This window comes from Rhinolophus sinicus, linkage group LG16 (assembly GCF_036562045.2).
Source record: "Rhinolophus sinicus isolate RSC01 linkage group LG16, ASM3656204v1, whole genome shotgun sequence".
NCBI classification, from domain to species: Eukaryota; Metazoa; Chordata; class Mammalia; order Chiroptera; family Rhinolophidae; genus Rhinolophus; species Rhinolophus sinicus.
Window position 1 is genome coordinate 11,108,103 of NC_133765.1, and position 12,382 is coordinate 11,120,484.

General features: G+C 42.5%; 1 protein-coding gene across 5 annotated transcripts in view; it reads left to right on the top strand.

The window, feature by feature from the left end:
• ETS1 (ETS proto-oncogene 1, transcription factor) overlaps positions 1-12,382 on the top strand; it is a 122,958-nt gene that overhangs the window by 61,599 nt on the left and 48,977 nt on the right. The window lies entirely within an intron of this gene.

Here is a 12,382-nt window from a genome sequence, read left to right on the forward strand (position 1 = left end):
ACAGACCACATGCTCCATTAGTGACAAAATTGCCCAGTGGTTCAGAGCTGGGACTCTGGAGCCAGCCTGTCTGGGTTTGAATCCCAGCCCTGCCACTTACTAGCTGTGTGACTTTGCACAAATTGCTTAATCTCTCTGTGCTACAGCTCCTGCATCTATAACACGAGTGTAATAATTGTTCTACCTCACAGGTTGATATGAGAATTAAATCTACTAATGTGTGAAACATCTTAAAACAGGGTCTGACCCATAATAAATTCAACAGTTAACTAGAAAACAAGTCAACAAAATATGACCCTGATCAGTGTAGAATTTTCAGGGGCCCTTGAAATGTTTAATTGGGGCCACCACTATATTTGCACCTCTTTACTTATAAGAAAAGTAAAGAGAACTTTTTTACCTGCTTAGCTGATATCTCATGCTGATGAAACTCCATTCTGTGCTCCAGGGAGCAAACACTGAGGTGGGTAACTTTCGGAGTATTAGAGTATCCCAAGGTCCCCACTGTCAGAGCTAAAGGCATGGGAGTTGGTTAGTTGTTTTGCAGTGATGGAGGTTGTCAATGCTACTTCAGAGCCAAAAGGCCACCAAGAAGACTAGGGGGATATTTACAAGGTTGATGGAAAAGTAGAGTGTTTCAATTATGCAGAGTTGAGAAATGCATCATGTCCAGTTATAAAGTATCTCACATTTTATTTATTTATTTGGTTGGCAGAGCTTGCATTCCTGGCATTTTTGGTTGGTTCGTATTACTGTTTCTTTTTCTTTATTTCTTTTCTTTTCTTTTTTTTTTTTTTTTTTGGGTCGGTGTAATTTTTTTTTGTTTCTTAAAGAGACCAGACCACCCTGTAGGAGATCACCTCTCTCTACGAGACAAATCAGCCAAACCAGCCGTGGTCAACCTTCCAGAGCCCAGCTTGCTCTGGGCTGCATCAGAATCTTTGCAAACTCAGAGCTGGTTAGTGTAGATCAGGATTTTTCAGGAAAGCCAGGCTCCCTATTTATAAGAGCACAGCTAACTCTACAAAGGCTATATTGACAGCACAACAAGACACCTCTCTGGTTTTTGGAAGGAATGATCCATGGCTGTGGTGGCATTCCATGAGTGCATTGAAGGTAGATTCTTACATTCACCATTTATAGGGGTCCTCTGGAAATGCATATGGAGTCTGTATTATGTACTTGGCACTTTCACATAAAATAGTGCTGTTACACTCCACACTAACTCTAGGGTGGCGGGAGTTCTTATTTTATCTATTTTTCAGATGAGAAAATGGTATTTCAAGAGATGCATAATTTGCTCAAGGCCACACTGTTAGAAAATGACAAACTGATGAGCTGTTGCAGGCATTTTATGCTTAAAATAAAAGCACTGTGTTATTCATAGAAACTCTGGAAATTAGAAGAGGGACATACAAGAAGGCAGTGATGATTGGTGCTTTGGGGGTTGAAGAGGTGCAGGGGCTCCCAGCCAGCCATCCTGCACTTACGACTCCTGAGCCTGGGGAAAGGAAAGGGCCTGTCCGTGCACTGCCTCCAGACCTGGCAGTCAGGTGTGCTGCTTTACAAAGATGCTGGAAGTTTCAAGCAATGCTTGCCTCAGATCACCAAGCAAAGAACCAGGGTTCTTGTTTTGCTAGAGTCTTCCAGATGTACTTCGCTCTCTCACGGGTGGGGATATGATTGTGTTCACTTCCAAGGCTACATCCTTCCCAGAGCCTCCTGATTCTGCTTGTTTTACCTCTTTTGTCATGGACACTGCTCTGCATATCAACTCACAACCTGGGTTTCGAGAGACACAGATCAGCAATGAGTTCTTTTTCTTAATATAGTTGTAGTTTAATTTTCCTGTTTGCAGACAGGCCAGAGGTACCTCCATTTGCTAGCTACACAGCAACTTTCTTTTTCCTGACTAAAACTTAGTCTTTTCCAGTCCATTTCATGGGTCAGGGCACATTGTTTGTAGTTATTCTGTCACAAGAGGGAAGGTAAGCCCCAGGATTCCACCTGCAGACCTGTCCGCCTTCCATGGCCCATGGCTAATAGAGAAGCAAACAGACGCCCTGGCTACTTGTCCGAGGGTTAGGGATTGCCTCCTCTCTCATTTTATCCAAATAATTAACATCCTCGGGCCCATACAGTCACACAGAGAGGAATTTGTATATTAACAACATAGTGGCCATGTTTTTTTAGCTGGCTCCTCCAGAGTGAAATGTTGGCTCTGTTTCTGTGCTTAGCCAGAATCTGATGGGATTTGTCTCTGTGTTCACAGCATTCTGGGTCTCCCCTCTGCTTACAGCTATTAAGCTCTTCTTAACGCAGGGTCAGGAATGCCAAGACAATTTTCAAATCTATCATCTTTACTTGTCATGTGCCTATAGCTACTTTTTGTTCTTTTTCAGTTGGGATAAAGATATCTTTTTTCATACTATTAGTAGATGTTTTTCAAATTGCATAAATAGGCTGTTCCTACTTGGCTCCTTTTCTGAAGCCCTGTGCCTATCTGTGTTGCTTTTTTCTTTTAATTGTGTAGTTTATAGTCTCCATGCAGATACGGAAAGAATTGGTCTGTAGTGTAGGTTGCAGTAGATCCAATTTCATTGGCAGGGAGCCATGCTTACAGACACATTCAAAATATTGCTGTTCAGGTCATAAATATTTATTGATTATTTGGCCAACTTCATTATATTTCCCAGGTGCTTTCCAGTTTCTGCTGCTTGGGTCCAAGCCTGTCACTGGACCCTTGAAATGTGTCTTCTTACTATGCCGTCAACTTTTTTCAGTTGTCCTTTTCTGTAGCATTTAGTTCTGTGTCTGAAAATTGTAAAATATTGACCCAGATGGTGCTTTAAGACCCAAAGTAGCGTTGGAAAGTTTGAGGCTATTGGATTTCAGATCTTGATGGTGTTTAGATTGGGAGAATATATAATTTCCCATCTAAACTGCAACACTTTTGAGAGTATAATGGGTGCCATTACTAATTATGTCAGAACAATAGACACACGGGACTCTCCCAGCAAACAAGGGTCAAGTACTTAGACACTGAATTTGAACGATAATGTTCTTTATAATATCTACTCTCAATTGCTAATCTTAGGGTTTAGACCATCCAAAGTAAGCTAAGAGGACCAGATTAAGAGTTTGAAGCCATTCAAGTGCAATGTGGTTTATTCTAACCATGGGTTATATTTTTAAATGTGTTTTTGACTCATAATATAATATTTCTCAGTGCCTGAGAAACAACTAAAAGTCAACCTCAAACAAGTTCACTACAAACATCTGAAACCCCTCGGTATCTTTGGGTAGCTATGCTAAGCTGATGATTTTTGCTTTGCAAGATTCTGCAGAGAAACTAAATTTTCCGTGTGTGTGTGTGTGTGTGTGTGTGTGTGTGTGAGAGAGAGAGAGAGAGAGAGAGAGAGAGAGAGAGAGAGAATATGAACTTTTGAGTAGGGGGAAAATGTCATCATTACACAAGTGTAGACAATTAAAGTTTTTGTTTTGTTTTAATCTTTATCCAAGATGAGAAGTTTTACTGTTGGGATCAAACGGTACACACACACACACACACACACACACACACACACACACAAATAGTTTTTTGTATCATTAAAGTGGGTAAAATTAAAAAGCAAAAAACAAGCCCTCAGTTATTTAGGAGGGGAGGAAGGGAATGGTGGATTCAATTGCAACATCCCTTTTGGCTAAAAAAGAAAAGAAAGAAAGAAAAGAGTGATACAAGGAAAAGAGTAAGAAAGTATAAACGAACTAGTGAAAGAACAAAAGGAAACAATGAAGAAAGGAATGAAAGAATTTAAGTGATAGTTCATCAACTTTTGGAAAAATCCTCCTATAGACCAAGCATTGCAATTGGGTAGGAGTTCCAGTCTCAGGTGGTCCGGTGGGTCATCTTGGGTCTGTTGCTCCCTCTGTCTAATCATTTCTAGTAGTTTTAATCCTTCATGGATGGATGGCTGGTCAGCAGAACTCACAGAGAATATTCTCTGTACTCCAGATGCTTCCTTGGCTAAAAGCGCAGGAGGACCATTGTTTGAATTTATGGAGATATGTGTGCATCGATGATTATTTATATTTTCTGTGCCTGTGGGTCCTTTTTCCCAACAGTTCTAGTTTAGAATAATTTCATAGGGGGTTCAGCTTCAGGGGGAACTTGGGTATTTCAGAAGCAGGTGAAGGAAGCATAAAGGGACAGGATTATTTTAGATGTAGAGAGAAGAGCGGGGAGAATGCTGAAAGTTTGGAGTGAAAGAAAGGTTCACAAAAATGAAGAAAAATACCTTGATTGTAGGAAGGAAAGAGAGAAGGAAGTATAAGGCCAGGACCTACGTGAGAGCGTTTGGAATCTCAGAGTGAATTTTGCCTTTGGAAGAAGGGAGATTTTAAAGACAGGGCAGTGTTATTATTTTTTTTAAAAAAAAGCAATGTTATTGAGGCTTATGAGAGGTGATTTTTTTTTTTTTGTAGCATTTCTTTACCTCCCACTCGTACATACTGTTAGTTGTTAAAACCTCTGTATCAGTTAATCAGACCAGGCGTTAAACCTCAAAGATGATGACAGAATCAATCAGGTGCATATTTTCAAGGTACAAGTGGAAAATAAAGAGTCTAGGTCAGGCAAGGGAATTCCTGAACCTGGTGCATGTAGATACATGGTTATTGGAGTATTTAGGAACTTCTACTCTCAATTAATGACGTTTCTGTGCAATTACAGTTTTTTGCTAGGGTAATTCACTACTTATTATTAATGTTAAAATCACAGTGTGTTATCAAGTTTGATTTTAAAATACCCTCCAGAAAATGCATCCCAGGAGATTTTCAGTGGGAGAGTTTCCATGTGATGACTTTTATACCTGTAGTATTTATACATTTTTTCTATCTATTTGATAATTCCTTGCCTAAGACATAAGTTAATTCTATACATTACGCATAGGTTACCTTCTATCATTGAAATACCAATTAAATGCATGGAATGTAATGAGAATTCATGAGTGATAAGGGGAGACCTGTCACTGTAGTAGGAATAATCATTGTGTACAGAATAGAGTGACCACTCTGGGGAGCCCGTCACAGGCTGGAGGCCTGGATTCTAACCCTGGCTTTGAAAATGTTTGTGTGACCTTGGGAAAGTCATTTCTGGGCCTCATGCTCTTCATTGGTGAAATAGATTAACTGGAGAAGATGCCTATGAGGTTTTTTCTTAACACTGACATTTTATGACTCTAGGTAACATGAAAAATAATTAGGTCTTCTAGAGAGCACAGAATGTCATTCAAGAGATAGGGAAAATGGTGATGTTTTTCTCCTAATCCCTACATTCTGTTCATTACAATTCAATCATTGAAGGAATTCGAGATACATTTGTGAAGGTTACCTTTCTTGGAGAAAGATGTTAGAAATTGTTACTGGCCTTGCAGAAACCGTACACATTGTCTGGGGTGACACTGGACCCGGAGTCATACCTTCCTCTGGTCTCCTTCTGTGAAACAGCTTCCTTTTTCCATAAGCCTTTGCTACAGTTGTAGCGGAAAGCAGCTCCAGTGCGGGGTCTGATCTGGAGGAAGGAGGTGGAGGTTAGGGGTCTGGGAGGTGAAGCAGACAGCCCCAGCTGCATCCTCAGGGCTGAGCGTGTGGTCTGAGCACTGGGCTTATTTCATCTAAGCTGCCCCTTCTCAGTGTACTGCTCTGTACATAAACAGTCCCCTCCTGCAGCAGGAATGCATTCTGCTGAAAGCCACCTCAGTGCCTCTTCCTGACATGACATACCCAGTGAGTCAAGGCCCCTGCCTCCTGTTTGTACAGAGGGAAGGGCCCAGGTCCGTTTGCCTCTGGCTGTTCATGGAATGGTGTCCGCTCAGCAGCCAGTGAATGCCCCTTCAGCAGGTGCAGGCTGCCCGCGGAGTCAGGGGCAGACAAGATACCTCTGCCTTGGTTTCCCCAGCCATCCGGGAAGCTATAAGTGTGTGTGTTGGGCTTTCAAAGGCTGTTGCTGCAGCAGCGGGAGAGTGTCATCGCCTGTACACAACTGTTAACCTGAAAATCATTTTCTTGATGTTAATTCTACGTTTTGAGAAAGGTCCATCACAGTTACCCTTTTCTTGTAGAAGCAGGGGCCTACGATCAGCATGCCAGTTTTGGGAAAAACAAAACAAAACAGGGAAAACTGCCGTTGATAATAGGGTAGAGTTTATTTACTGGTACTCATGTAGGCACATCTCACCTCTACTCATCTTTACCTTTTTGTTTTGTTTCTTTTCTATTAGTTAATGGGTGCTAACTTATTAATGTGTTAACTTATTAATGTGCCAAGAACCTCATCACTTGACCCTAATCCCTAATAGCTAAGTATAATTCCAGTTTCACAGATGAAGAAACTGAGAGCTTAAACAACATTCCCAAGGTCACACAGCTGGTGAGTAGAGGAGTTGAGATTCAAGCCCAGCTGTAGCCCGTTCTAAAGTTCCCTGCCTGCTGCCTTCAGAATTCTCAGAAACGTTTGGATGCTTGTTGAATTTGGGCAGATACTTAGGTCTGTTGGAGCTAACCTTTTACCATTCACTTAATACTTGGCTATGATCTGGTCGCATTTTACCAAATGTGACTGTGCCACATTTGAGTGTCATGGTAATCTTTTGAGTTGTCAACATTTTATAAATGGGGAAACTGCAGAACAGCGATGCTTTTTTTCCCTAGATTATGTGGTAAGTGGCAGAATTAGAACACGTAGCTGGATTTCTCCAAACTCCCTGACATTTTCTTTCAGCCACCCACATTTTAAATATTTCTTCAATTTGGTGAGTATATGGTGCATTAACTTTAATAAAAATAGTAATTAATAACAATAAACATTAGCTTGAGCTCAGAAGTGTCAACAAGGCACCCTCTTGTCTTTTGCTAGAGATAGATTTCCTCCATGTGTTTTATATATAGTTGGTCCCACACACAAAAAGTGAGCTTTGAATGGGTTGCACAGCGCTCCATGAGGCCAAGCCACGGGCCAAACTTTAAGTGAGATGGCAAGCTAGTTACTTCTCAAGAAGTAAAAAACAAACAAACAAACAAACAACATGAGTTGCTTCACAGGCTACTAGACAAATATGCAGTTTCCCTTTGGGGTAGGTTGACCTTGAACTTGTGAGAAATACATTTTTCTTTTTTAAATCTGAAGAGTTTTGAAAAGGATTCCTGTCCAACATCTGTCTTCCTATGTTGAAATAGATGGCACGTGCCTCAGTTTACACTTTTAAGCAAATGAAGTTCACTTGAATGACTGGCAGGAACCTCAGGTAGCTGGAGGAGCACTTCAGGAAAAAAACCAAAAAACCAAAACTTTTGAATCTCATACTGCATGTTACGGGAAAGAATTGTGCCAAAGAGGCATAAAAGAATTAATGGTATCTTAGGTGAGTGAGTTCTTTTCCTTTGTTAGTTTCTCTTTGGGGTCAGGGTGTTTGCTGTGGCATCAAGTATATGCACTTGGAGTTCAGCGAAGTTAGATTATCCCCATAATACAATGTGTTGTTCCTTAGCAATAAATATGAGTTCCCTGCCCTGTTTTGGTCATTCTGGAAGCCAGAACAATCGCTCCAAGGCCAAACAGGTTGTTACACTCAAGTATACCCTTGGCATGTTGCTGTTTCCTTGGGAGTGAGTGTAAGCCTAAGAAGCCAGCAGTGCCCTTGGGGGCCTCTGGATTATTGGGGGAAGAGGAAGTGGGAATGAGAAATAGAGGGTGGCACGCCTGATTGCAGCAAAAATTGAGATAATAGTTTTAAGTTTGACATTTTTGAAGCTGGATCCTAACTTTAATGCTTGCTAGAAAAATTTAGGCTTGTAAAGCAAATCTTAGTGTGGCTGCAAGTGTGTCTCCTCCTCAGAGTGGGCTTCAGGCCTTTGGCTTCGTGTCCTCCACTTGTGAATAGTTTTGGTCAGTCCCCCGGAGTCCTTGGTTCTACCTTTTCCTGATATGAGCATTTTCTGTGCTGACAACTGGGCAGGTTTACCTGTCGGTGGCCTTCCTTTCCCTTTTTATTGCCTGGGAGAGAATCAGGAAACGTGAGTCTGTTTTTACTTTGAGCTGACAGATTATAACCACATCTCTGCATCATCTTTGTGTTCTTCTGGAAGAGGGGTGCTTCTAGTGAGCGAGCTGCCCTTTCATTGGGAGAGAGTGGGAGAGTTAATGCATTCACGTTTAGAAAGTGCCCTGGAGTCACTGGTGATGCCACGAGTCTTATTGGATTAGTGGGAGATACGAGACAGAGTGGTGATTCTGAATACATACGAACTCTCTAAGGGTGAGTCATGTGCGTATGTACAGGAAATGCATCCTTGATTTCGCATAAGATCAAGAGTTCAATCTTACACCTTTCTTGCCTCCTAATGGAAACCAAACGTTCTTCAAAACTGCTGGGTGCTTGTTTTTGGTCTCTGTATATATCTGTGTTCAGTTGGGTGGAGTGAAAGAAGTGAAACTCAAATTTATAGAGTACCTGCTATGTGTTTTGCAAAGTGCTTTACACAAACACTCACATCCTTCAAACAACTCTATTAGGCTGGTGTTTTAATCCTCTTTCCGAAGATGAGAAATTCCATCTCAGAAAGGCTCAGATAATTTCCTGAAGGCCGTAGAGTTTTCAAGTCACAAATTTGAATTTAGATCTTTCTAATTACAAAGTCCTTCAAACTTAGAATCTGGAAAAAAAAACCTTACTAACATTCTTATCAGTGGTTTTGATTCTTGGAACATTCTGTGTGGTGTGCTCTTTTAGGCTCCTCATTATTATCAGGGTAAGGAAGAAAACATCAGTATATCTATAAATATCTACCATTGGGATATGTCACAGAGACAAAGCCAAAAATAATAGTTCACATAATTTCCACTGCGTTTTTAAATTCAAAATAGACAAGTGAAAAGTGGCTAACTAAACTTACTAAACTTGCATACAGTGTTGGGGCTTTGGCCCCCATTTTCCAGATTGGGAAATTGAGGAATGAAGTAAGAGCTCCACCCGTGCTTGAGAATTCTCCAGGGAGGGGATATTCAGGGGCACAAGTCTAGGCCTTGAGGCCACTTGATGCAACAGGAATGTTTGTAGAAAAATAAACACACACACGGAATGAATCAATGTCTACATGGCAGACCTGGAGTTAACCCCTGATTTGATTGGAGATTAAAAAAAAAAAAAAGTATTTCTTTATTACTGGACTACTGAAGGCCTCTCTTTAGGAGTTTTCTGGCCTTGCCATTCCCTAATCCATACTGTTCTGTGATGGATGGGCTCATGGGAGAAATTTGAAATTACAGGCTGGCTGCAGTGTCTTCAAAGGACGTTGGGTGCTGGATGAACAAAACAGCAACTTCACTTTTGAAATGAGGTTGGGCCCTGGTGACTTGCCGCTGGATTCACAGGGTTTGATCAGCTGTGCTGCTCTCAGGCATGCTGCAGACGGCCAGTGAGGACCAGAGATGAGCCCCGTCTGCAGTGGAACCCCAACCGCCTTGCTTTATAAGAAGAAAATACTTTCAGTATTTTTATGGGCAAACCAATTCCAAGGAATTAATATTTGGATTTCTCAAAGCTCGTGCGAGATACACACTAGGTTCCTTCTATAGACCCCAGTCACAAATCTCTTTGCAAATCTTCTCAATATTTCTGTGGTAATGGCGCCTAAATGCAATTCACCTTTTTTTGTAATTGGAACTTGGTTCTTAATATTTGTCTGGTGGATCACAAGTGTCTCTCTGTGTGTGTGTGTGTGTGTGTGTGTGTGTGTTTACCATAATCTTAAAATATAGATAAGATGAGACCTTTAAGTCAAAAGGAAGGAGTTTACTTCTCAGTTGCTCCATAGAAAGTAATCTTTGCCCCTGAACCACACATCCTCTCATTCACCGTGTTGGTTGTGAGATGTCCCTCACTGCAGGCACCCTGGTGTCCTGAAAAAAGTAAGGTCTCGAGGTGAGACAGCCTTATTTGTTCTTTAGGTAAAGTATTTAACTTCTCTAAGCCTTCTTTTCCTAATCCTTACAATGGAGATAATGAAGAGCTTGCAGGGCTATTGTAAGGACTTGAGATAATTCCTGTCAAATAGTTTTTCACTGCCACAGGGTCTCGATAAATGGTCTTTTATCATTATCTTGTGGGCACTGTATTTTGTAGAAATGTTCATTGCTGACAGGGCTGTTATTATTTCAGTGGTTGTTAAAACTGTGGTTACTGTTAACCTGGTTACAGAAAATTTTCCACTTGACACCCCCATAACCAACTGGGCCAGAGCAGGCCCTGTGGCCAGTACAATAATTTCTTCCTCTCACGCATACTTACCAAACCTGAGTTAGGGCTTAGGTCCCATTTCCCGCTCTAAACCATGGCCCCTGCCATATCAACAAGGTTTTTTATTGGAATTGTCCTCATCAGGATACACAGTTATTTAATTGCTGACTATTCTCCTCTTTGCCCTGGAATCCTCTCCTTTCTGGGCATCTGAGGTTTAGGAGGAAAACTCTACTACCTGTTAATACAACAAGCCAGGAGTGGGACTTGCATTCTCCCAGTTGTCACTTCTTGAGCCAGGCTGCTTTCCTTGTCAACGTGCTGTGAAGGGCTAGGTCAATGAATCCATCTGGCAACCTCCCGAAGATAATAAGCCTTGGGACTGAAAAAGCCCACTGTCTTTTCTTTCTTCTCCACACCCTTGTCCCTTTTGTCCGCCAGCCAAGGCCTGTTAGACCTTCCCAGTTCTAGCAGACTTTCCCTGAAGCGCTCTGCAACTGAAGACCTCTGTAGGAACTGTGCACCTCTGGAGAATGCCAGTTACCAATTGCAATGGTTGATTTACAGCCAGAATCTGGCACCTAGAAAAGGGGATCCTGTGTCTTTAAACAGCTGTGCGCCAGTGTGTGTAAATGTGCTTGCTAATCCGGTGACTAATTCAGTATATTATAAAGCAGCAATGAGCTGGCTGCCAAGGCAGGGCTGTATCCCAACCGGAGTGGTGTGTAAAGCTCAGAGAAGTATTTCTTGAATTCTTCCACACCACCCGTCTCTGGAATGGACTCGAAATTTCATCTGTCTGTTCCCCGAACCGGAGTCAGCATTTGTCTTCTCCTGGTTCCCGTCTCCGCCTGCCCCCTCTCTTTCCTCCTCTCTCCCGCCCTCCATTCCTTGGGTCAGTTTATTTACTCATCTGAGGGTGGAGCTGCACTCAATCTGAGTCAGGGCTGGGGAGCCAATCAGGACTGCTCTGGGGCATTCCAGGGGACAAAACTCATAACCCCTCTTGGAAAAGAATTTTCCAAAAGATTCCTTTTGATCACAGTGTTGTGACTGCACCTTTCTCAGTTCATGTCAAATGAGCCTACCCCAGGTGTTTGTTTTGCCAGGAGCCCTGTTCTATCTGCCCTTCTTTTGTCCCCCTCCCCCCAACCCCCCAACCCTCGGGGATTGGGAGAAGAACCTCCAGAAAGAGCCAGGTTTGATGGAGACTTCTTTCCCCTGAAAGCCTTAAACATAGAAATATAAAAATGCAAATGTCACTGTACACGAGTGCTTGGGCAGCCTCTGCTAAGAACATCTTTGAGTGAGGGGAACTTGAGGTATTCGCTCATCTCCTGGAGTCTGTGGCAGCCCCTCAGTCTCTACATCCGTGGTCTGAGAAGTTTTAGACACCAGGTGTCTGACTTTGGAAATGGACCAGCCTCTCCCACAGTCTCCAGTGAATGGAACCTGTCTGCCATCTCACAGGGCTTCTGTGTGGCGGGCAGAGGTGCCATCCTCTCCCACTCTTCCCTCTGCTAGTGCCATCCATCTGCCATTGGGGTTCTCCTTGACACCTGGTCCCTCCTCTTCCTCACCCTCTACACTGAGGACCTTAGCAGGCTCTTCCCTATTCCCTTCCCTCTGGAGCCCAGCCACACCACTGACTCCATCTCAAAGCCTTCTGTCTTATCAGCACAGCGCTCAACCAGAGGTGCAAGTGTGTGGCTATTGTCGATGTGCTTTGTTTCCCCCACTGGAGGGAAACTCCCAAGTGGGGGGTCTGTGTCTCCCAGTCACCAAGGTATCCCCTCGGCCCATAGCAGGGGGCTCACTTGCTTTTTCTTTTTTAAATTTATTGTGTTTTTTTTTTTGAGATACAATTCATATAACATAAAATTCACCATTTTGAAGTATACAACTCAGTGGTTCTTAGTACATTCTCAGAGTTGTGCAGCCATCACCGATATCCAATTTCCAGTACATTTTTATCACCCCCAGAAGAAATGCACACCCATTAGCAGTCAGTAGCAGCTCTTTTTGACTGAAGGAATGCTGATGGGTGAGGCTATCCAGCCGGGGATGTGAGGACCCAGTTTCCTGAG